The following is a 23,780-nucleotide window of genomic DNA, read 5'->3' as shown; positions in this document are numbered from 1 at the left end:
CGAACCTCCGCCCTACAGCCGAAGCGTGCAAAGTGCTAACCACTGGGCTGCCAGGTAAGCTCCCTCAAATACTTTTGCTACTTTCTTAATAAAATGCAACAAAAACCTTAACATCCCAACCCCGGAAAAACAAGACTTCTACCTCTGAGTTGACAGTAATTCAAGGGAATTCAGCAAGCAATTATTAGGGTCTACAAAGTATCAAGAACCACAATGTTTAAAAAGGAGGGAAGGAGCTACAGGAGCATGTATGTTTTCATCTCAGCGCTCATGCGGGAGAGATAAGGTGAGCACACGCACTTCAGCCTCCCACGCCTAGCCCCGCAGAAACGAGCGGGCACGCTGCGTGGCCAGCCCGCTGCTCCGCCGCGCACATGGCCGGCCGCAGCTCCCACCCCCGTGCCGCGCAGGCGCCGGGCGAGCCGGGACTTGCGGTCGCCAAGAGGGATCATTCCGCCAGTTTCTTTGTGTGGCTGAAGCTGTTGAAATGGCTTATTTCCCTTCTCTTCGTTAAAAACAAAAATCAGACCCTTTCGCCCCTTTTCTCCCGCCGGAAGGGGATCGGAGAGTGGGTGGGAGAGAGATCTGCTACCTAGGGCAGGGGCGGAAAGGCTCAGGAGAAGAGTTGCCGAGGGCCGGGTCTGGGAGGGATGCTGGGAGCTTTGACTCACTCGCACACCATGTGTCCCTCCGCGCGCAGCACGGGGGACTTTTCGGTGGGGATTTTGGGCGCCGACCAGACGCGGCATTTTCGGAAAATAGCGCCCTGTGCAGCTGAAGCCCTTTTTGTTTAGCGGGGCCGCGTCAGCCCGGCAGGGTACGAGGCGCCTCGGGTCCCCGAACCACCTCCTGCTGCTCCCCCGTCGCCGCTCCCGAAGCTTTTCCAGGTCAGTGCGGGTCTGTGTAGGGCCCTGTTACCACCGGATGTGGAAGTTGATCTCTTCGCTGGTAAAAAATAATTCCACTTCCCCCGGAACCCAGATCATCCCCGCGATTTCCTGTTTATTGCATTAAGGCGCCGGGTTTCCGGGGCTCCTGGCCCCGCTTATTCCGCGGGGGTCGGCGGGGTGGGCCTGGGTTCCCGCTCCGCCCGCGCCGCCGCCGCGCTTTGTCCGCTGGCACCCCGCTTCTGGGAGGGGCGGGCAGACATGGTGGCGGCCGCCGCCCCCTCGGCCCCGGCGCACCACGGCCTCCCGGCGGCTCTCCGCCGGGCCCGTCCCGACCGGCGGCCCCGGAGCGGGAAAGGGTCGGGCCGGGGCTGCGGGAACCGCGGCCGCCGAGTGGCAGGCGGTGGGCGGGCGAGGCAGGCTGGCGCGTCACGGCCTTGGCGCTGCCGCCCCGGGAGCCGCCGCTCTCTTTGTCTGGGCCTCCGACCGCCCAGCCGGAGCGGGGAAGGGTCGGTGGGGGCGGCCGGCCTCCGGCACGCTGTGCGGTCCGGGCCGCAGGGCCTGGAGGCGCTCGGGCCGCGGCGGGAGTAGCCGGCTTGGACGGCCCGGACAGGGTTAACGGGAGCGCCCAGCTGGTCCCGTGCGGGTACGCCGTGGCAATTGCCTCGGCCTCGGGGACTCGAGTTCCTGAGGGGAGGAAGCCAGCTGCTCTGGATGCTGGGGACTTCTGCTCTTGGCGTTTGCCCGCCGGCATCTGCGGGTGCACGGCCTCCGGGACGAAGTTGAGAATTTTGCCAGGTCATTTCTGTCTGGGCACAATCAGTGTGTTTTTAGTGTGTTTCGTTGAAGCTCTCCTACCATGTTGAACCAGCGTGCCTAGCCTCGAGGGTGCATCGTGAAAACTGAAACCAAAGGAATGAAACAGGCCTGCTTTGTGTGTGTTTTCCCACTTGAAGCCTGTTTTCAGTACACATACTCTTGCTTTAAACCTGATTGGACTCTGGCGAGGAGACATCTGTTCAAAGGAGGGGCAGAGACAACAGTATTTCTGAAGGGGGCTTGGTAATGTGGAAATATCTTAAGTGTTCTCTCTGGACACTGATTTGCTGTCTCGATTCAGGCAAGTTACTTTCGTGAAGTACAGTTTTTATCTGGAAAATGGTTTGGTGTAATGAGTGCAGTAACTTGCCGTTCCAGAGTTAAAGCACCGTAGTTTATTATGCAGAAGTTAGTGGCCAGAAGCTCTTTTTGCAGATAGTCTTTTTTAACACAGAGACCCACCCAGCTTGCTTTAAATTTCTTCTCACTGACATGTAACCATCGACCTTGACACTTCCACTTTCAGGCTCAGATTTTGAATTTAAGGAAACGAAAGATGGCTTTGTCTTTTTTCTTAACTTTTTCTCTTTTGGAGTATTTATTTTCCCCGAAAATAGCAAAATAAAAGTCTATTGCATGTTAACGCCAGTAATATTTTAGGCGAGAGTGACATTGTTTTGCAGTTCTGTGTCTTTTGGATGTTTTGTTTAACAGAAGATAGCTGGATTCGTGAACCTACTTCTGCGTTCAGTTTGTTGTGGTATCACATCATGTAACCGCTGGTAAACTCCACTGTATGTATGTATGTATATGCCTTTTTTCAAAAGCTGAAAAATGTATCATTTCTATCCTCTCATCATTCAAACCAAATCAGGATATTATTGTAAAAGACACATTTAAAAATATGTATAAGAGGGTTGTTTCCTTTGCTTTTTTTCTTGAGGTCTTTAACTTTTTTTCAATTTGGGATTTAGATGCATAAACATCATGAATAAAGATTGCATAATCTGCCTGTGATCTTAGAGACTCAGAATATTTGAAAATATTTTAAGTGATTAACTTAATTTTTAATTCTGCAACTTACTTTTAATGATGTACACAAGTAAAACACAAATCCCATGTTAAATTTGCTTCTGAAAACTTGTGTGTAAATGTAATTTCTGAAGTTGAACACTTCAGAGTACTATCGGAGTGCCAGATTAAAAAGGAGTCCTACAGTGAAGCCTTTGGTGAAACTGCTTTTGCATTGTAATGCATATACAAATGTAGAGTTAACTCTGTAACTTAAGAGTTCATGAGTTATCTATTTCTGAATCAGTCTGGGTGTTCTAGGTTGGAGGACAGTTGTAAATGTGTGAACGCTTAAAACCATACCTGCTTTGGTTTAATGGTTCTGAAATGAAGCTTCTGGTTGTTTTGTGAACTTTAGTCTGATTCTATCAGTCTGTAGTTCTCTCCTGTTCCATCAACAGGAAGCATCTGGTCTGTTTTCATGTAAGTGCTAGAAAATGCCAGGTATATTTTTGATGTTTGCTATTCACATGAAAATAAATATCAGATTGGATTTTGAGTTGTACTCCCCACCCTCAGCTCTAGATATATTTATGATGAACTCATCGTCTATAGAATGGACTTTATTTTTGGCCTTTGAGTACCTTAAGTTAGAAATAGCAGGTAAAACAAACAAGTTGTGAGGGGTTCAGGAGTCACTGTGAGAAAATTTTGACTCATGAATTAATTATGAGGGTGCCGTACCCCTTTGCAAGCAGGTTGAGTGTGGATAGGCTCATTCTCTTCTCTCTGCAAATACTAAAAAGCAAACTGAAACAAAACCTTTAAGTTCAGGGCAACTTAGTTTTCCAGTGAGTCATTTCTTTGGTCCTTGAGCTTTCCAACAGGTAATCATGTTTCTGTAGCACTAATGTGTCTATCTCAGGACAACTGTAATTAGTATATTTAACTTTTTCTGAAGATGTTTGTTCCATCAGGCTCTCTGGTCAGTTTATTAGTGTTAGTATTAGGGCCTGTGTGTTACTTCACAATGTTGACAGCAGTGGTCTGCACAGAGAGGATACTTTGGTGCAACCAGCTGTCCCGTTCAGACGTTGGTGGGCTGATGCAGTTTTGTTTGGGTTAAGTATGTCCATAATGTTAGAGGCTTGACCATGAAGTGATTTCCCCACTGAAAGTAAATCCACCTGTAGGGCCATTGGTCCATTTAGAAATAGAAGCCTAAAGTTCTTAGCCCTAGCTCTTAACCTTTTAATGGGAATGATTATAAAGGTTGGCTGTTAGGGCCCAAGATGCTAATGCACAAATAGTGTGGAAGAGACGTGATCATTTTAACTGATTGTACGTTTAATATGAATGAACGCTTAAAATTTTTTAAAAAGTAAATGCCATTTTGAAGAGCAAGGTGTCAGCCCCACTTTACTTTGTGCTGGTTGTGTTATATCTGGGGTATTATTTCAAATAGCATACCATCCTATTGTAAGTGGGATCTTGGATCAGTTCTGAAACTTTGTATCAGAATCAGCTGGAGAGCTCATTAGAAAGACCTATGGAGGCCCAAGCTTAAGTAGGATAAGAACTGGCTCTCTGTTTTTCTCACATTCCTTAGATGATAAACAATCAAGTTTAAAAACCACCCAACTATAGAGTAAGGCCAGAGAATTTTGATTGTGGAGGAAATGGAAAGGAGAAAAAGTTGAAAAACTGATCTTTGGCCCAGAAAAGAGAAGCTCATCTATTCTGTCACATAGAACAATCAGGTTTGATTTGACCAGAAAGAACTAGGAACAAGGGGTAGAAATTAGAAGAAGGCAGATTTCAGCATTTCTCGAAGAAAAATTCCTCAAAACAACAGTATAATGGGTTGTTTCTGGTGGTAGGCTGTCCCCTTCCACTGATGGGCGTTCAAGTTAGGGATTCAAGAGAAGGGGAAATGGTGAGCTGAATTAGGATTTCGGCCAAGTTTCCTTAAGTTCCCTGTGGACTGAGAGTTTACAAATATGTGTAGGTTTGCAGGTACAAAAGTGGAAGAGCAAAAGGTAATTGAAACAAGTTAGCTTAACTGGATCATAGTTTTCATTTTCTTGGATAAGGAAAAATGAGTAAACTTTTTTAAATGAGAGAACTATTTAATGAGGGTTTTTAAACCCAGCTGTAATTTGGCATATTCAAAGCCTGGAAAATGGGCATATCTTCTGATGTGGAAATTTTAAGTGAATTTGTTTTGGTATTTATTTTGGTGTAATAGAAATAAACCAATAAATCGGTAGCTGTTTACAACCAGTTGCAGCATTGTTGATAATAAAAGCTGCATATTAACACATTTGATTCCTTCCCCACATTAATCATATATAGTAAGTAATGCTGTCCCCATTTTTCATAAGAGAAAATTGAGGTATAGAGAAGTTATTAGGGAGCTTGCCCAAGTTAGCAGAATTAGTAACTGGTAGAGCACAGACTTGATTACAAGCAGTTCTATGCTGTAAAATTATAAACAACTTAGATGTTTCACAGAATTATGATACATTCCTGCAGTGGGGGTACTGCCTAGCCATTTTTTTAATGCTTTGTTGTTGTTTAGTCACTAAGTTGTGTCCAACTCATTTTGACCCCATGGACTATAGCCCGCCAGCCTCCTCTATCCATGAGATTTCTCCGGCAGGAATACTGGAGTGGGTTGCCATTTCCTTCTCCAGAGGATCTTCCTGACCCAGGGATCAAACTTGCTTCTCCTGCAATGGAAGGTAGAGTCTTTCCTGCTGAGCCATAAGAATGTAAAAACATGAAATTATGTTTTGGTGTAAAGTAAAAGTAAATTTAAAAATATTTTATTTTCATTAACAAATATGTTGACATCTGGAAGGAAATTGCCAAATTGTTAAGTGATTATTTCTGTGTGTAATTTTATAGAAGACTATTTTCTTTTTACTTAGACAAATTTTCTGACTTATACAGTGAATTTATATTATTATGTATCTCTTGGGATTGAAAGGTTTAAGGCTAAGTTTCAATAAAAATTAAAGATACTAGCATAAGCTGAGTTTGAATTTTACACTGTGCAATTTATGCAAGTTGACTAAGGAACTGCACATAAATGAGTATTTGAAAGTGCATGAAGTGTTCTGTATTTGATTCCTTACCACTCTAATATATTAATTGAATAGAGAGAAATGCCACTGATTCTTGCCATCCTACCATAATCAGTTCTGTATTTTGTTTTTTTTCACTTTATGTGTAATATTTTAAATGTTGTATTCATCCGAGCTTAGTCACTCCCTAGCTCTGTGACTTTAGGCAACTTGCCTAATCTGCTTTACCTTCCTTTGTGCAATTCAAATAATTGCAATACATAACTCATGGTGCTTGGAAGGATTAAATGAGTTCAGTTCCATTCAGTTGCTCAGTCATGTCTGACTCTTTATGACCCCATGAACCGCAGCACGCCAGTCCTCCCTGTCCATCACCGACTCCCGGAGTCCACCCAAACTCATGTCCATTGAGTCGGTGATGCCATCCAACCATCTCATCCTCTGTTGTCTGCTTCTTCTCCTGCCCTCAATTTTTCCCAGCATCAGGGTCTTTTCAAATGAGTCAGCTCTTCGCATCATGTGGCCAAAGTATTGGGAGTTTCAACTTCAAAATCAGTCCTACCAATAAACACCCAGGACTGATCTTCTTTAGGATGGACTGGTTGGATCTCCTTGCAGTCCAAGGGACTCTCAAGAGTCTTCTCCAGCACCACAGTTCAAAAGCATCAATTCTTTGGCAGTCAGCTTTCTTCACAGTCCAACTCTCACATCCATACATGACCATTGGAAAAACCATAGCCTTGACTAGACAGACCTCTGTTGACTCAGTAATGTCTCTGCTTTTTAATATGCTATCTAGGTTGGTCATAACTTTCCTTCCAAGCATATAAAGTGATAAGAAAGTGTCTGACACATAGTAGCTCAGTGCTGTGCTTAGTCAGTCAGTCGTGTACGACTCTTTGCAACCCCACAAACTTTAGCCCACCAGGCTTCTCAGTCCATGGGATTCTCCAGGCAAGAATACTGGAGTGGGTTTCCATGCCCTCCTCCAGATGATCTTCCCAACTCAGGTCTCCTGCGTTGCATGTGGATTCTTTAGCATCTGAGCCACCATAGAAACCTAAGAATACTGGAATGGGTAGCCTATCCCTTTTCCAGGGGATCTTCCTGACCCAGGAATCGAACCAGGGTCTCCTGCATTGCAGGTGGATTCTTTACCAGCTGAGCTACCTGGGAAGCCCTAATAGTTCAATAAATCTTAGCAGTTGTTGTAGGATCATGGTCTACTAAAACCCTTGGAGGTCTAATGTGTTGTGTGCTTTTAGTTGCATTTGACTCTTTGTGACCCCATGGACTGTAGCCTGCCAGGCATCTCTGTCCATGGGGATTCTCCAGGTAGGAATACTGGAGTGGGTTGCCATGCCCTCCTCCAGATCGTTCCAACCCAGGGATCGAACCCAGGTCTTCCCATTGTAGGCGATTCTTTACCATCTGAGCCACCCAGGAAGAATTTTATGTATATAGGTAAGGTAGTGTTAAAGTAACCTCTCAATGGTTAGTGCAGTAGCCTTCTTCAAACAAGTTACTATTTCTGCTGAAAAATGTATGAATGTTTACACCAAATGGGGTAAATAAAGACTATAAATAACTTCATGTAAGTTTAGGTAAGGTGTTACTGCCAAAAATGTTATTTTGGGTTTCACAGCTTTTTTTGGCTTTTGGAATTGCAGTTCAGGAACCCGTGGAATTTACTTAATTTTGAGTCCTATTTTATTTTGCTCTTACAACATTTTTAATATTAAAGCATGCATAGGAGGTCCAAGATCAAGGTGCCACATCACTGGGCTCTGGTAAGGGCCCTCTTTCAGATTGCAGACTTCTCTGTTGTATCCTTTTATGGTGGAAGGTGCAAAGGGACCCTTCTCAGGTCTCTTTTTATGAGGACATTTATCTCATTCATGATCTGACTGCACCTTCCAAAGACTCCTTCCTAATACCATTGCTTTGGGCATTAGGAGTTCAACATAAAATTGAGGGTTGGGGAGATACACACATTTTTAGATGTAGCAAACAGTATACTGTGTAAGTGAATGATCTAAGAAAATTTCTTACATCATAACTGGCTTGTGTGAACTTTTAATCTTTGCAGTTATTCCACCTATATTCATTTATCTCTTGTTCATAGGGACCCTCAGTTCCTCTCCCTTAGTTTATTTCTGTATGCATATAGCCAGAACTTGACATTAGTCACTCCTTTCATACTTTACTGGACTCCTGTTGTGAAATCTTCCTACCTATCTAGTTCCTGTTTTTCCTCATAGATCGCAGTGTATTTGTGGGGGAAGGTAGGTAATTATGAAAATTTCTTGGCCACTATAAATTTATGCTGTACACATCCAATGGACCCTTGCTACTTGGCAGTCATTTTATTAATCTGATATTTTGCTGTTGTCTCATATCTTCTTCCTCTCTCTCAAGAGATACCACTGACTTATACTTAATTGAAAGAGTATAGACTGCAAGCTTGCATGTTGTCACCACGACAGATCTATCCTGTCACTTTATTTTGTAAACTGAATAGAAGGGGAATCTTGCTTTTCTAGTAATCTTGCTGCCATACTTAACTTTCCTCTGATCACTTTGATCGTTAACTGCAGGGGTTTCTCCTTATTGCAGTGTATACAGACTTCTATGTTTTAGGAGGAAAAGAAACGACTTTAACTGTTAACTACCGTTCTTTTTAGCTATATTCCTCATTTCTTTATTTCAAAAATTTTAAGGCAGTTAAAATTGCTGCCCTCAGCTCTTTTGCTACTTCTTCCCTAAATTATTGCAATTTTGTAAGTGACATTACATGTGAATGTGTCATATTCAGACTGTTGCTTCAAGAGACCTCCTTCTTCCCAATGGTATTGGTTTCATCCTGGTTTTAGTCAGTGTGTATGTGTTACTGTTGATTTCCACTTAGGCTTCTTAACCTTTCCTTTCCTTGCCTTTCATGATAGTGTGCCATCTTGATTTTCCTTTTCTAGTTGCCTCATTTGTGAATTTCTGTTGGTTCATGATCCTCTTAACCACTGTCTTTGCCCTCAGTACTTGGCTCTGTGCTCACCTCTTTTGTCTCTTCTTCATGGATGTTTTATATGTTGATGACCCGTATGTATACTTACTCCCCAGGTAGGTATCTCCAGTTGGTTTACCAAGTATTTCCTTCGAGAGGCTCAAGGAATTTCATTCACTTTTTTGGTTTGTTATTACCCAACTTCCACCTACTTTATTTTTCTTTGTTTTTATCATCATCATGCTTAAATCTTGAAGTCTCTGTGATATGTTTCTCCTTTATTTCTTATATCCATCAGTCAGCATTATTCTTTAGGTTAATTTTTCCTGGATCTCTATTTTTGGGATTCTGCATTGCGTATTATTTGCCCTTTCTAACTTTATCTATAAAAATATTTACTTAGTTATTTGGGTGCAATGAGTCTTAGTTGTGGCATGTAGAATCTTGTGCCCTAATCAGGAATTGAACCCAGGCCCCCTGCATTGGGAGCTTGCAATCAGCCACTGGACCACCAGGGAAGTTCTGCCCTTTCTAACTTTCTTCCAATCCATCTTGCATATGGCTGCCAGAATAATTTTCCTAAAAAATTTTTTGAGCCCATTGCTGCTAAACCTAAGCAGCCTGAAGAGAGAACATGTACTGTTGACCTTTGCACACTCCACTGTGCCAAGCAAAGTGAATTGAACTTGTGCTGAATAAATGTTTGAATGGATCATCGTTTGCTCAAAACATAGAACGACTATCAATTGTCTGCAGGATAAAGTCCAAACTCTACTTTCTGGCTTTCAAGTCTTTTTGTCTTACACTCTGCTTACTTTAACCTTATTCTTTACTTCTTAACATCACCAAGATAGTATTTCCTCTATAGTATACCATGCTTAGGCTTAACTCCATGTGTTCTTCCTTTTCCTTTTCCTTGCTTGTCAAAGCCTATTCAGCCTAACAGTACCCTGTGCCAGGCACTGTTCCAATCTCTGGTGTTTCAGTAATGAACAAAACAGAAGACAAAGTCTCTGTTTTCTTGGAGCTGACATTCAGTGTTGGGGGAGAGAGGGCGCAGTAAACAAATGTCAGGTGGTAATGAACGTAATGAAGAGTAAAACTGGATGAATACAGACATGAGAATGCAATGTTAAAGAGAACGGGGAGTAAAGGACTAGTTTTAAAATTACTTGGAAAAAAAGAAGAAAACTAAAAAGATAAATGACTTGAAGGCAGTTTGGTATCTATCATAATTACAACTGTATTTATCCCTGTCCCAGCAGCCCAACTTCAGGGAATTTATCTTACAGTTCTATGAAATGAAATGATGCATTTACAAAGTTATTAATTGCAATGTAGTTTATAATAGCAATAAAGTCCACTTACAGGAAACTGGTATCCATACAACAGCATACTAAGAAAGCTTTACAGAAAATGAGAAAGCTCTCTATGAACTAATAGAAAAAGATCTTCAGGATGTGTTAAGAAAAGCAAGTGCAGAAAGTGTACATAGTAATGCAATCATTTGGTAACTATAGAAATATTGGAAGGATATCCATGAAACTAGTGAAGGTGAATAATTGTGGCTGGGGAGAAGACGGGAATAGCATAAATGCTTCTATTGAGACTTCAGTGTGTACATTTCTATGCTTTGAATTTTTGAGCTATTGAAAACAGAAGAGCAAAGAAGTAAAGTAGCCCCTATAAGACTTGATGATCTGCTGTAGGTAGAGACAAGAGGGAGAGGGAGGAGTTGAGGATAGCTCACAGATTCTCTAATTTGGGAGGAAAAGAGGGTGATAGTGTTATCAGCAGTACAAGAGGAAGACCAGGTTTTGGCATATGCATGAGAAGTTCTGGTCATGCCAATTGATGAGTGCTTTTACTCTTTTGTAATTTTATGTGTATATGTGAGTGGCTGCTTAGTCGCTCAGTTGTGTTTCACTCTCTGTGACCCCATGGACCGTAGCCCACCAGACTCCTCTGTTCATGGTATTATTCCAGCAAGAATACTGGAGTGGGTTGCCATTTTCTCCTTCAGGATATCTTCCCGACCCAAGGATTGAACCCACATCTCCTGAGGCTCCTGCATTGGCAGGTGAATTCTTTACCACTGAGCCACCTGGGAAACCCTGTGTGTATGTATGTGTCTGTATAATTTATATTTTTTAGATATAGAACTCGAGGTTGTCTTAAACATGAATAGTAAATAGTCATCAATAAACATTTTTTATCCTTCGATTACAGACATTTATATTCTGTTTTTTTTTGAAAACAGCTTTGTAGTGATGTCATAATTTTACAGTCAAATAGGGACTTGGTATGCACAGGTAGAATGTAGATAGACCAATAATGTATATCTGATAGCTTATATGGGAAATAGGAAATTTTATAGCATAGTTCCAATATAATTATATATTTTGATGCCTGAAATTAAAAGCAGTTAAAAGGGCTTTTTAATAAGAAAGTGATCTTTCAGTTCAGTTCGGTACCTCAGTCGTGTCCAACTCTTTGTGACTCCGTGGATCGCAGCACGCCAGGCCTCCCTGTCCATCACCAACTCCTGGAGTTTACGCAAACTCATGTCTGTTGAGTTAATGATGCCATCCAACCATTTCTTCCTCTGTTGTCCCCTTCTCCACCTGCCTTCAATCTTTCCCAGAATCACGTTCTTTTCCAATGAGTCAGCTCTTTTCTTCAGGTGGCCAAAATATTGGAGTTTCATTTTTAGCATCAGTCCTTCCAGTGAACACACCCAGGACTGATCTCCTTTAGGATGGACTGGTTGGATCTCCTTGCAGTCCAAGGGACTCTCAAGAGTCTTCTCCAGCACCACAGTTCAAAAGCATCAATTCTTCAGCGATCAGCTTTCTTCACAGTCCAACTCTCCCATCCATACATGACCACAGGAAAAACCATAGCCTTGACTAGATGGACCTTTGTTGGCAAAGTAATGTCTCTGCTTTTTAATATGCTGTCTAGGTTGGTCTTAACTTTCCTTCCAAGGAGGGTCTTTTAATTTCATGGCTGCAATCACCATCTGCAGTGATTTTGGAGCCCGAAAAAATAGAGTCTCTCACTGTTTCCGTTGTTTCCCCACCTATTTGCCATGAAGTGATGGGACCAGATGCCATGATCTTTGTTTTCTGAATGTGAGCTTTAAACCAGCTTTTTCACTCTCTTTCACTTTTCATCAAGGGGCTCTTTAGTTCCTCTTCACTTTCTGCCATAAGGGTGGTGTCATCTGCATATCTGAGGTTATTTGTATTTCTTTCGGTGATCTTGATTCCAACTTGTGCTTCATCCAGCCCAGCGTTCCTCGTGATGTACTCTGCATGTAAGTTAAATGAGAAGTGGGAATACCAGACCACCTGACCTGACTTGAGAAATCTGTATGCAGGTCAGGAAGCAACGGTTAGAACTGGACATGGAACAACAGACTGGTTCCAAATAGGAATAGGAGTACGTCAAGGCTGTATATTGTCACTCTGCTTATTTAACTTATATGCAGAGTACATCATGAGAAACACTAGGCTGGATAAAGTACAAGTTGGAATCAAGAAGTGATCTTTAGGGTAGTTGAAATTGTATTGTAATATTTAAAGCAATATTAAAACTGAGTTAGGGAAGTTTGTAATAGAGCATAAAATTTTTTTTTTTTTAATATGGTGCATTGAGGAGTAACTGTGTAAGATAAGAGGTTTTAACCTAATGGAGGAAAGGAGTCATGAAATGCATGGTTGCTGCTTAGAACAAACCCTTGCTGTATAATTTTGGATTTAAACTTTCTTGGATGAGTTATAGTTCAGAATCTGATTTTGAAGGCCCTGATTTATCCGTATGAGTTTTACTTGATTTCTATTTGGCTACTGTCAAAAAAATAAAAGGGGAGCATAGATAAAGCACATAACATGCCAGGACTTGCAAATGTATTAATAGTTCTTTTCTGGGTTTATGTTAACAAGGATTTGGGTGTGGAATAGCAATAAAAAGCTGTTAGGTAATTCTTGCTTGAGATTTAAAATTTTAACCATTTTATATCTGACGAGAAGATGTTATACTGGCAGTAGTTTTCTTTTAAAAATATAATGTTATATAGGATCATGTAACAGTTGGAGTTTTTTTTTTTTTTTTTAACTGCATGTGACAAGTGGGATCTGGCATGCAAGATCTTAATTCCCCAACCAGGGATTGAGTCCTTGCTCCCTGCAGTGGAAGCATAGAGTCTTAACTACTAGACCAGGGGAGTCCCGAGAGATGGTCTTGTTTGAGTGATGGTGAAACTGTTTGGTAGCCTCCAACCTGTACTACTTACTCCTTCACTCCTGGTTTGTCTCAGTACTGCAGACCTTTGGAACTTTGGGACACCCAATTTGAGAAATGCTGAATTGGGCTTGGCTACAGTTTTGCCTTGGATTGACTCTTACCTGTTATATATCTTTGTGTCCAATTGAGTGGACTGTGGTGGAAAGGATGGTGATAGCATAGTGTATAGAAATTAACTTTAAGAAGCATTTAATTAGTGGTTCTTAATCAGAGTGATTTTGCAAAAGCTAGAGAAATTTTTTTGAAGTTGTGAAACAGGATTGGGGGTTGCTACTGGTATCTTAGGGTGGAGAGTAGGCTTGCTGCTAAATATGTAGAAACTCTTGCCTAGTTAAATAGCCACTTTGTATGTTGCACTATTCTAAAGTAGTTATGCATTCAAATGACACTAAAAGAAAGTCTTGTCTCTACCCACCAGTTTAGTTCAGTTCAGTCGCTCAGTCGTGTCTGACTCTTTGCAACCTCATGGACTGCAGCATGCCAGGCCTCCCTGTCCATCACCAACTCCTGGAGTTCACTCAAACTCATGTCTGTCGGTCAGTGATGCCATCCAGCCATCTCATTCTTTGTCGTCCCCTTCTCCTACTGCCCCCAATCCCTCCCAGCATCAGAGTCTTTTCCAGTGAGTCCACTCGTCGCATGAGGTGGCCAAAGTATTGCAGTTTCAGCTTTAGCATCAGTCCTTCCAGTGAACACCCAGGACTGGTCTCCTTTAGGATGGACTGGTTGGATCTCCTTGCAGTCCAAGGGACTCTCAAGAGTCTTCTCCAACACCACGATTCAGAAGCATCAATTCTTCGGTGCTCAGCTTTCTTCACAGTCCAACTCTCACATCCATACATGACCACTGGAAAAACCATAGCCTTGACTAGACGGACCTTTGTTGGCAAAGTAATGTCTCTGCTTTTTAATATTCTGTCTAGGTTGGTCATAACTTTCCTTCCAAGGAGTAAGCGTCTTTTAATTTCATGGCTGCAATCAGCATTCACAGTGATTTTGGAGCCCCCAAAAAATAAAGGCTGACACTGTTTCCACTGTTTCCCCATCTATTTGCCATGAAGCGATGGGACCAGATGCCATGATCTTAGTTTTCTGAATGTTGAGCTTCAAGCCAACTTTTTCACTCTCCTCTTTCACTTTCATCAAGAGGCTTTTTTCACTTTCTGCCATAAGGGTGGTGTCATCTGCATATCTCTGAGGTTATTGATATTTCTCCCGGCAATCTTGATTCCGGCCTGTGCTTCTTCCAGCCCAGCGTTCCTCATGATGTACTCTGCATATAAGTTAAATATGCAGGGTGTTAATATACAACCTTGACGTACTCCTTTTCCTATTTGGAACCAGTCTGTTCCATGTCCAGTTCTGTTGCTTCCTGACCTGCATACAGGTTTCTCAAGAGACAGGTCAGGTGGTCTGGTATTCCCATCTCTTTCAGAATTTTCCACAGTTTATTGTGATCCACGCAGTCAAAGGCTTTGGCATAGTCAATGAAGCAGAAATAGATGTTTTTCTGGAACTCTCTTGCTTTCTGCATGATCCAACGGATGTTGGCAATTTATCTCTGGTTCCTCTGCCTTTTCTAAAACTAGCTTGAACATCTGGAAGTTCATGGTTCACGTATTGCTGAAGCCTGGCTTGGAGGATTTTAAGCGTGACTTTACTAGCGTGTGAGATGAGTGCAATTGTGTGGTAGTTTGAGCATTCTCTGGCATTTCCTTTCTTTGGGATTGGGATGAAGACTGACCTTTTCCAGCCCTGTGGCCACTGCTGAGTTTTCCAAATTTGCTGGCGTATTGAGTGCAGCACTTTCACAGCATCATCATTCAGAAACTTAAAATCTAGCTAAAGCATCTCAAACTTAACAGTCTGTGGCCAACTTCCTTAACACCTGACCCATCCTATCCTACTTTGACACCTTTATTTCAGTAAATAATCCTATTTTTCACCAAGTTGTTCAGGCTAAAAGCTTAGTTGTTATCTTTGACTGCTTTTTTTTTTTTGTACGTTGACCTCTGATAGATCAGGAAGTAGAGAAGGAAATGACAGCCCACTCCAGTATACTTGCTTGGAGAATTCCATGGACAGAGGAGCATGGTGGGCCATGGTACATGGTGTCCCAAAAAGTCGGACACGACTGAACGACTAACACAACATCAAGAAGACGTGTAAACTTTACTTTGAGATGTATCTTGGCATCTGGGTGACGGTGGGATAGATTATTTAAGCCAGCTCTCTTGTTAGGAACAGCTGAAAACGCTGCATGAGACATGTAAAGCACTACCTTAAGAGCTTTGAGGAACTGGGGAGATAGTGCAATCTGGTAAGTCAGATTCTGGAAGAGAGCCTAAACCAAGGGAGGTTAGCAGAATACCTAGAAAACTGAAGCCACTTTTCCCCTGAATGTGTTTGATGATATCAAGAAATGTAGGGTTTCTGCTCATTGGCCTTGTGGGATGAGATGGACAGAAATCAAGACTCAGAACTTACCTATTTAAGAGTCATATAAGCGATCTGTCCTTGTTAGGCTTGAACCTGTGTGTCTACTCCTGAGAGGGAAGGATGAACCAGAGCAAATCCTTGACCCCCCTTTCATCCATTGCCTACTTCCCAGTCAAACATCAAAGGACTTCAGGGCAAGTTGTCTTGGTATTGAGCAGAAGAGGAGAAAAAAAAAAACTCTACAAAATTGTGGCCCCAGCCTAGTGAGGTAAGGGCACCTTAATTTGTAACTTAATTTGGATTGGTCCCTGACTGGTATTATCCCTTTGGTGTTTTGCAGAAGCAAATACAGATGTTCCTTTGAGTGATGTTCCTTCATGTTGCTGCTAAGTCACTTCAGTCGTGTCCGACTCTGTGCGACCCCATAGATGGCAGGCCACCAGGCTCCCCCATCCTTGGGATTCTCCAAGCAAGAACACTGGAGTGGGTTGCCATTTCCTTCTCCAATGCATGAAAGTGAAAAGTGAAAGTGAAGCCGCTCAGTCGTGTCCGACTCTTAGCGACCCCATGGACTGTAGCCCACCAGGCTCCTCCATCCATGGGATTTTCCAGGCAAGAGTACTGGAGTGGCTTGCCATTGCCTTCTCCATCCTTCATGTTAGGCCTCCCCAAAATAAGTTTTGAAGGACACTGACAGGCACACAGACAAAGATAACCAACTGTATACTCAGACACACATGAGCAAGAACCAGTGGAAACGAGTGACAGCAGGAAAAGATCATCATAGGCATCATATATTAAAAGATACAGGTTAAACAACCATAATTACTGTATTCACAGAAATAACATCTGAAGAGAGGAAGCAGAAAAAAATGGCATTGTGGATTTGAAAATAAATACAACTACTGGAAATAAATAGAGTAAATGAATTAAAAACTTAATGGTGCAGTTTGCAGCAGACTAGACCCACCAGGAAAATTTTTGAACTAGAATATAGATCAGACAGCATTATCCAAGATGTAGCTTCAAGGTCGGAGAAGGCAATGGCAAGCCACTCTAGTACTATTGCCTAGAAAATCCCATGGATGGAGGAGCCTGGTAGGCTGCAGTCCGTGGGGTTGCTAAGGGTCGGACACGACTGAGCGACTTCACTTTCACTTTTCACTTTCACACATTGGAGAAGGAAATGGCAACCCACTCCAGTGTTCTTGCCTGGAGAATCCCAGGGACGGGGGAGCCTGGTGGGCTTCTGTCTATGGGGTCACACAGAGTCGGACACGACTGTAGTGACTTAGCAGCAGCAGCAGCTTCAAGGTAGAAAGAACAATGGAAAATATAGATGACAAGGTAAGAGATATGGAGGATAGTGTAAGAAAGTCTTAATTGGAATTCCAGAAGAAGAGAAGAAAAACAGGTCATTTAGAGAGGTGATTACTGATGTTTTCCAGAAACAATGAAAGCTACCAAACTAGGAATCAAGAATCCTAATGAATCCAAATTAGAGTGAAAATAAATTCACACCTCAGTTTTCAGTTCAGTTGCTCAGTGATGCCCAACTCTGCGACCCCATGAACTGCAGCATGCCAGTCTTTCCTGTCCATCACCAACTCCCGGAACTTACTCAAACTCATGTCCATCAAGTCAGTAATGCCATCTGACCATCTCATCCTCTGTTGGCCCCTTCCCCTCCTGCCTTCAATCTTTCCCAGCATCAGGGTCCTTTCTAGTGAGTTCTTCGCATTAGGTGGCCAAAGTATTGGAGTTTCAGCTTCAGCATCAGTCCTTCCAATCAATATTCAGGACTGATGTTCTTTAGGGTAGACTGGTTGGATCTCCTCGCAGTACAAGGGACTCTTAAGAGTCTTTTCCAACACTACAGTTCAAAAGTGTGAATTCTTCGGCATTCAGCTTTCTTTATAGTCCAACTCTCACATCCATAGATTACTACTGGAAAAAGCATAGCTTTGACTAGATGGACCTTTGTTGACAAAGTAATGTCTCTGCATTTTAATGTACTGTCTGGGTTGGTCATAGCTTTCCTTCCAAGGAGCAAGCGTCCAGCATTTCTCATGATGTACTCTGCATATAAGTTAAACAAACAGGGTGACAGTATACAGCATTGACATACTCCTTTCCCTCTTTGGAACCAGTCTGTTGTTTCATGTCCAGTTCCAACTTGCTTCTTGACCTGCATACAGATTTCTCAAGAGGCAGGTGATGTGGTCTGGTATTCCCATCTCTTGAAGAATTTTCCACAGTTTGTTGTGATCCACACAGGCATAGTCAATAAAACAGAAGTAGATGTTTTTCTGGAGCTCTCTTGCTTTTTCTATGATCCAGCAGATATTGACAATTTGATCTCTGATTCCTCTAACTTTTCTAAATCCACCTTGAACATCACTGGAAGTTGAAGGTAGCTTGGAGAATTTTGAAGAATTTTGAGCATTACTTTGCTAGCATGTGAGATGAGTGCAATTCTGTGGTAGCTGAACATTCTTTGGCATTGTCTTTCTTTGGAATTGGAATGAAAACTCTCCTTTTCCAGTTCTGTGGCCACTGCTGAGTTTTCCAAATTTGCTGGCATATTGAGTGCAGCACTTTCACAGCATCGTCTTTTAGGATTGAAAATAGCTCAACGGGGATTCCATCACCTCCACTAGCTTTGTGTGTAATCATGCTTCCTAAGGCCCACTTGACTTCACTTCCAGGATGTCTGGCTCTAGGTGAGTGATCACACCATCATAGTTATCTGGGTCATGAAGATCTTTTTTGTATAGTTCTTCTGTGTATTGTTGACACCTCTTAGTATCTTCTGCTTCTGTTAGGTCCACACCATTTCTGTCCTTTATTGTGTGCATCTTTGCAAGAAATGTTCCCTTGGTATCTCTGATTTTCTTGATGACATCTCTAGTCTTTCCCATTCTATTGTTTTCCTCTATTTCTTTGCACTGATCACTGAGGAAGGCTTTCTTATCTCTCCTTGCTATTCTTTGGAACTCTGCATTCAGATGTGTATATCTTTCCTTTTCTCCTTTGCCTTTAGCTTCTCTTCTTTTCTCAGCTGTTTGTAAGATCTCCTCAGACAACCATTCTGCCTTTTTGCATTTGTTTTTCTTGGGGATGCCATTGATCACTGCCTCCTGTACAGTGTCACGAACCTCCATCTATAGTTCTTCAGGCACTCTGTCTATTAGATCTAATCCCTTGAATCTATTTGTCACTTCCAGTGTATAATCGTAAGGGATTTGATTTAGGTCATACCAGAATGTTCTGGTGGTTTTCCCTACTTTTCTTCAATTTCAGTCTGAATTTGGCAATAAGGAGTTCATGATCTGAGCCACAGTCAGCTCCTGGTCTTGTTTTTGCTGACTGTATAGAGCTTCTCCATCTTTGGCTGCAAAGAATATAATCAATTTGATTTCGGTATTGACCATCTGGTGATGTCCATGTGTCTCTTGTGTTGTTGGAAGAGGGTATTTGCTATGTCCAGTGTGTTTTCTTGGCAAAACTTTGCCTTTGCACTGCTTCGTTTTGTATTCCAAAGCCCAATTTGCCTGTTAATCCAGGTATCTCTTGACTTCCTACTTTTGTGTTCCAGTCCCCTAAAGTGAAGAGGACATATTTTTTGGTTGTTAGTTCTAGAAGGTCTTGTAGGTCTTCATAGTACCATTGAACTTTAGCTTCTTGAGCATTACTGGTTGGGTATATACTTGGATTACTGTGATGTTGAATGGTTTGCCTTGGAAACAGACAGAGATCATTCTTTTTTGAGATTGCATCCAAGTACTGCATTTCAGACTCTCTTGTTGACTATGGCTACTCCATTTCTTCTAGGGGATTCTTGCCCACAGTGGTAGATATAATGGTCATCTGAGTTAAATTCACCCATTCCAGTCCATTTTAGTTCACTGATTCCTAAAATGTAGTGTTCACTCTTGCCATCTCCTTTTGACCACTTCTAATTTACCTTGATTCAGGGACCTAACAATTTCAGATTCCTATGCTATATTGTTCTTTACAGCATCGGAGTTTACTTCCATCCCCAGTCACATCCACAACTGTGTGTTGTTTTTGCTTTGGCGCCGTCTCTTCATTTCTGGAATTACTTCTCTACTCGTCTCCAATGGCATATTGGGCACCTACCGCCCTGGGGAGTTCATCTTTCAGTGTCCTATCTTTTTGTCTTTTCATACTGTTCATAGGGTTCTCAAGGCAAGATTACTGAAGTGGTTTGCCATTCCCTTCTCCAGTGGACCACATTTCGCCAGAACTCTCCACGATGACCTGTCCATCTTGGGTGGACCTACACTGCATGGCTCATAGTTTGATTGAGTTAGACAAGGCTGTGGTCCATGTATCAGTTTGATTAGTTTTCTGTGATTGTGATTTTCAACCTGTGTGCCCTCTGATGGATAAGGCTAAGAGGCTTGTGGAAGCATTCTGATGGAGGGACAGGCTGTGGGGGAATATGGGTCTTACTTTGATGGCCATGCTCAGTAAATCTTTAATCTAATTTTCTGTTGATGGGAGGGGTTGTGTTCCCTCCCTGTTGTTTGTCCTGAGACCAAACTATGGTTGAGGTAATGAAGATAATGGCGACCTCATTCAAAAGATCCCAGGCATGCACTCAGTGCCTCTGACCTTGCAGTAGGCCACTGCTGACCCATGCCTCCCCCGGAGACTCCTGAACACTCCTGGGCAAGTCTGGGTCAGTCTCTTGTGGGGTCACGGCTCCTTTCTCCTGGGTCCTGGTGTGCACAGGGTTTTGTTTGTGCCCTCCAAGAGTCTCTTTCCTCAGTCCTGTGTAAGTTCTGGCATCTCTGTGGTAGGGTTAATAGTGACCTCTTCCAAGAGGGCTTATTCCATACCCACGTCTGCTGCAGCCAGAGCCCCTGCCCCTGCGGCAGGCCACTGCTGACAGGAGACACTGCCACAGGAGACGCCTAGACACAGTTCTGGCTCAGTCTCTGAGTCCTGGTGCACACTAGGTTTGTTTGAGCCCTCCGAGCGTCTCTGGCAGGTATGGGGTTTGATGCTAAACGTGATTTTTTCCCTCCTACCATCCTCCTGGGGCAAAGGAGAAGCCTTGTGGAAGTATCTTTTTTTGGTGGGATTGAACATTCTCCTTTTGACGGTTGTTCAGCAAAGAGTTCAATTTTGGAGGTCTTGCAGAAGATGAGCACATGTCCTTCTGCGCTGCCATCTTGAATTCACACATCATAATGAAATTGCAGAAAACCAATGACATTAAGAAAAATTTAAAAAGTATCTGAAGGAAAAGATAACCATTGAAGTAGCAAGAATTAGGCTAACCGATAACTTCTCAACAATATAAATCAAAAGACAGTGAAATAATATCTGCAATATGAAATGAAAAGAACAAAGGAAAAAGCCTGTCAACCTAGAATTTTATGCCCAGTGAAAATATCTCTTTGAAGAATGATGGTAGAAATAAAGATATTTTAAACAAAAACAGATTGTTATCAACATTGATTAAAGATATTTTGGTCCGTCTAGTCAAGGCAATGGTTTTTCCCGTGGTCATGTATGGATGTGAGAGTTGGACTGTGAAGAAGGCTGATCGCCGAAGAATCGATGCTTTTGAACTGTGGTGTTGGAGAAGACTCTTGAGAGTCCCTTATACTGCAAGGAGATCCAACCAGTCCATTCTAAGGGAGATCAATCCTGGATGTTCATTGGAGGGACTGATGCTAAAGCTGAAACTGCAATACTTTGGCCACCTCATGCGACGAGTTGACTCACTGGAAAAGACTCTGATGCTGGGAAAGGTTGGGGGCGGGAGGAGAAGGGGATGACAGAGAATGAGATGGCTGGATGGCATCACCGACTCTGTGGACATGGGTTTGAGTGTACTCCGGGAGTTGGTGATGGACAGGGAGGCCTGGCGTGCTGTGATTCATGGGGTCGCGGAGAGTCGGACACGACTGAGCGACTGAACTGAACTGAAACCAGCTTCATTCAGTAGAAGTTTTTGTTATGATAGAAATATTCTTTGTGCTGTTCAGTATTGTAGTTATAAGTTACATAGGACTGGTGAACTCTTGAAATGTGACTAGTGTGATTGAGGAACTAAATTTTTCATTAAATGGTTACATGCACCTTATTAAATGGTTACATGCACCACATTAAATGGTTACATGCGCATCTGGTAGAATGAACCCCACATGGTCAAAATAAAAGGTATGAAGGGCTGAAAAATAAAGTGATGTATATTTAGAAAATGAAAAGGAATAAGGACTGTATAGCATAGTAAAAATTATTTAATGGATTAAAAAGCAAGACAACAGCCGAATGGAAATGAATGGGATTCTAGATTCTGGGGTCCTTGTCTAGAAGGAGGGTAAATTAAAAAAAAAATGTAGAAAACTTTAAATATATAAAAGGAAAGGAAAGAGTATGATGAACCCCACATATTCATTACCTAACTTCACCAGTGATCAACTCATGGCTAATCTGGTTCCACCATACATCCCTCAATTTATAACACATTTCAAGTATCACATCATTTAATCTGTAAATGCATTGTTTTCAATCCTAAAATGTTATAAACTTAAACTAAATATCATTGTCAGATCCAGACAGTTTCTTATTATCAATATTAATATCTTAATACACATTTAAGCACTGTTTCTTAATATCAGTACACATAAGCAGTGTTTCAAATCTCCAAATGATCCTTTTAATTTATTTTAAATTTAGGGCAATTTTAGCTGCACAGCAAAATTGAAGGGAAAATAGAAAGGTTTCTGATACACCATCTTTCCCCATACATATATAACCTCTGCCATTGCCAGTATCCCCCATCAGAGTAGTACATTGTTACAATTGAACCTGCATTAACACATCATAGTCCATAGTTTACATTATGGTTCATTCTTGGTGGTGCGCATTCTATGGATTTGGAAAAATGTATAGTGACAAGTATCCATCATTAATGGTATCATGCAAGTAGTTTTTCAGTGCCCTAAAAAAATTACTTTTAAAAATTTACATTTAGTTTCTTCAGACTGAATCCAAACAGAATCCACATGTTGCATTTGATTGATGTGTTGGTTGGATCTTCTAAACTCTGTAGGATTTGGGGGAAGGGGGAACTAAAGATTTTGATTTTGATTAACTTTAGACTTTAATGCATGGTATGATATCTAGGGAACCACTAAAGAAAGAGAGGATATAACTTCCAAATCAGTAGATGAAATAGAATGTTAAAAAAGAATCAATGTGAAAGAAGACAAGAAAGAACAGAAACTGAACAGAGAACAGTGGAAAGCATGCAATAAGATGCTGGATTTAAACCTAGGTAGAGTTGGACTGTGATGAAGGCTGATCGCCGAAAAATTGATGCTTTTGAACTGTGGTGCTGGAGAAGACTCTTGAGAGTCCCTTGGACTGCAAGGAGATCCAACCAGTCCATTCTACAGGAGATCAATCCTGGGTGTTCATTGGAAGGACTGATGCTAAAGCTGAAACCCCAATACTTTGGCCACCTCACGCGACGAGTGTACTCACTGGAAAAGACTCTGATTCTGGGAAGGATTGGGGGCAGGAGGAGAAGGGGACGACAGAGAATGATATGGCTGGATGGCATCACCGACTTGATGGACATGAGTTTGAGTGAACTCCGGGAATTGGTGATGGGCAGGGGGGCCTGGCGTGCTGTGATTCATGGGGTCACAAAGAGTCAGACACGACTAAGCGACTGAACTGAACTGAACTGAGAGAGTACTTATGGAGAAGGCAATGGCAACCCACTCCAGTACTCTTGCCTGGAAAATCCCATGGACGGAGGAGCCTGGTAGGCTGCAGTCCATGGGGTCGCAAAGAGTTGAACACGACTGAGCGACTTCACTTTCACTTTTCACTTGCATGCATTGGAGAAGGAAATGGCAACCCACTCCAGTGTTCTTGCCTGGAGAATCCCAGGGATGGGGGAGCCTGGTGGGCTGCTGTCTGTGGGGTCGCACAGAGTCGGACATGACTGAAGTGACTTAGCAGCAGCAACAACAGATAGTACTTAAAGGTAGAAATGTCCAAATGATCACACAGGTAGCATTCTGGCACCTGGCACTATCAGCCTGAAGTATTTTCGTAACTATTATTCCTGTCTTAGTTCTTACCACCTTCTATGTATTTCCCACATAATAACATGAGTTGTTGTTGTTCAGTCACTCAGTCATGTCTCTTTGTGACCCCATGGATTGCAAC

At 42.2% G+C, this 23,780-nt stretch overlaps 1 protein-coding gene across 8 annotated transcripts in view; it reads left to right on the top strand.

Annotated features, from left to right (window-relative positions):
* The first annotated feature begins 747 nt into the window (after positions 1 to 747).
* GABPB1 (GA binding protein transcription factor subunit beta 1) overlaps positions 748 to 23,780 on the top strand; it is an 80,125-nt gene continuing 57,092 nt past the window's right edge. For 3 of the 8 annotated variants that reach the window (XM_055437489.2, XM_055437488.2, XM_055437485.2), the window contains exon 1: positions 1,771 to 5,461. The gene's annotated coding sequence lies outside the window, so the exon portion shown is untranslated. Of the gene's footprint in view, positions 888 to 1,770; positions 5,462 to 23,780 lie in introns of those variants that run through there. The other 5 variants (XM_088839602.1, XM_055437483.2, XM_055437482.2 and 2 more) reach the window with 5 other exon arrangements.

This window comes from Moschus berezovskii, chromosome 9 (assembly GCF_049115385.1).
Source record: "Moschus berezovskii isolate FMDL1 chromosome 9, NW_MosBer_1.0, whole genome shotgun sequence".
In the NCBI taxonomy this organism is placed as follows: domain Eukaryota; kingdom Metazoa; phylum Chordata; class Mammalia; order Artiodactyla; family Moschidae; genus Moschus; species Moschus berezovskii.
Note: the sequence above shows the minus strand (reverse complement) of the source record. Positions and strands in the feature narration are given on the sequence as shown.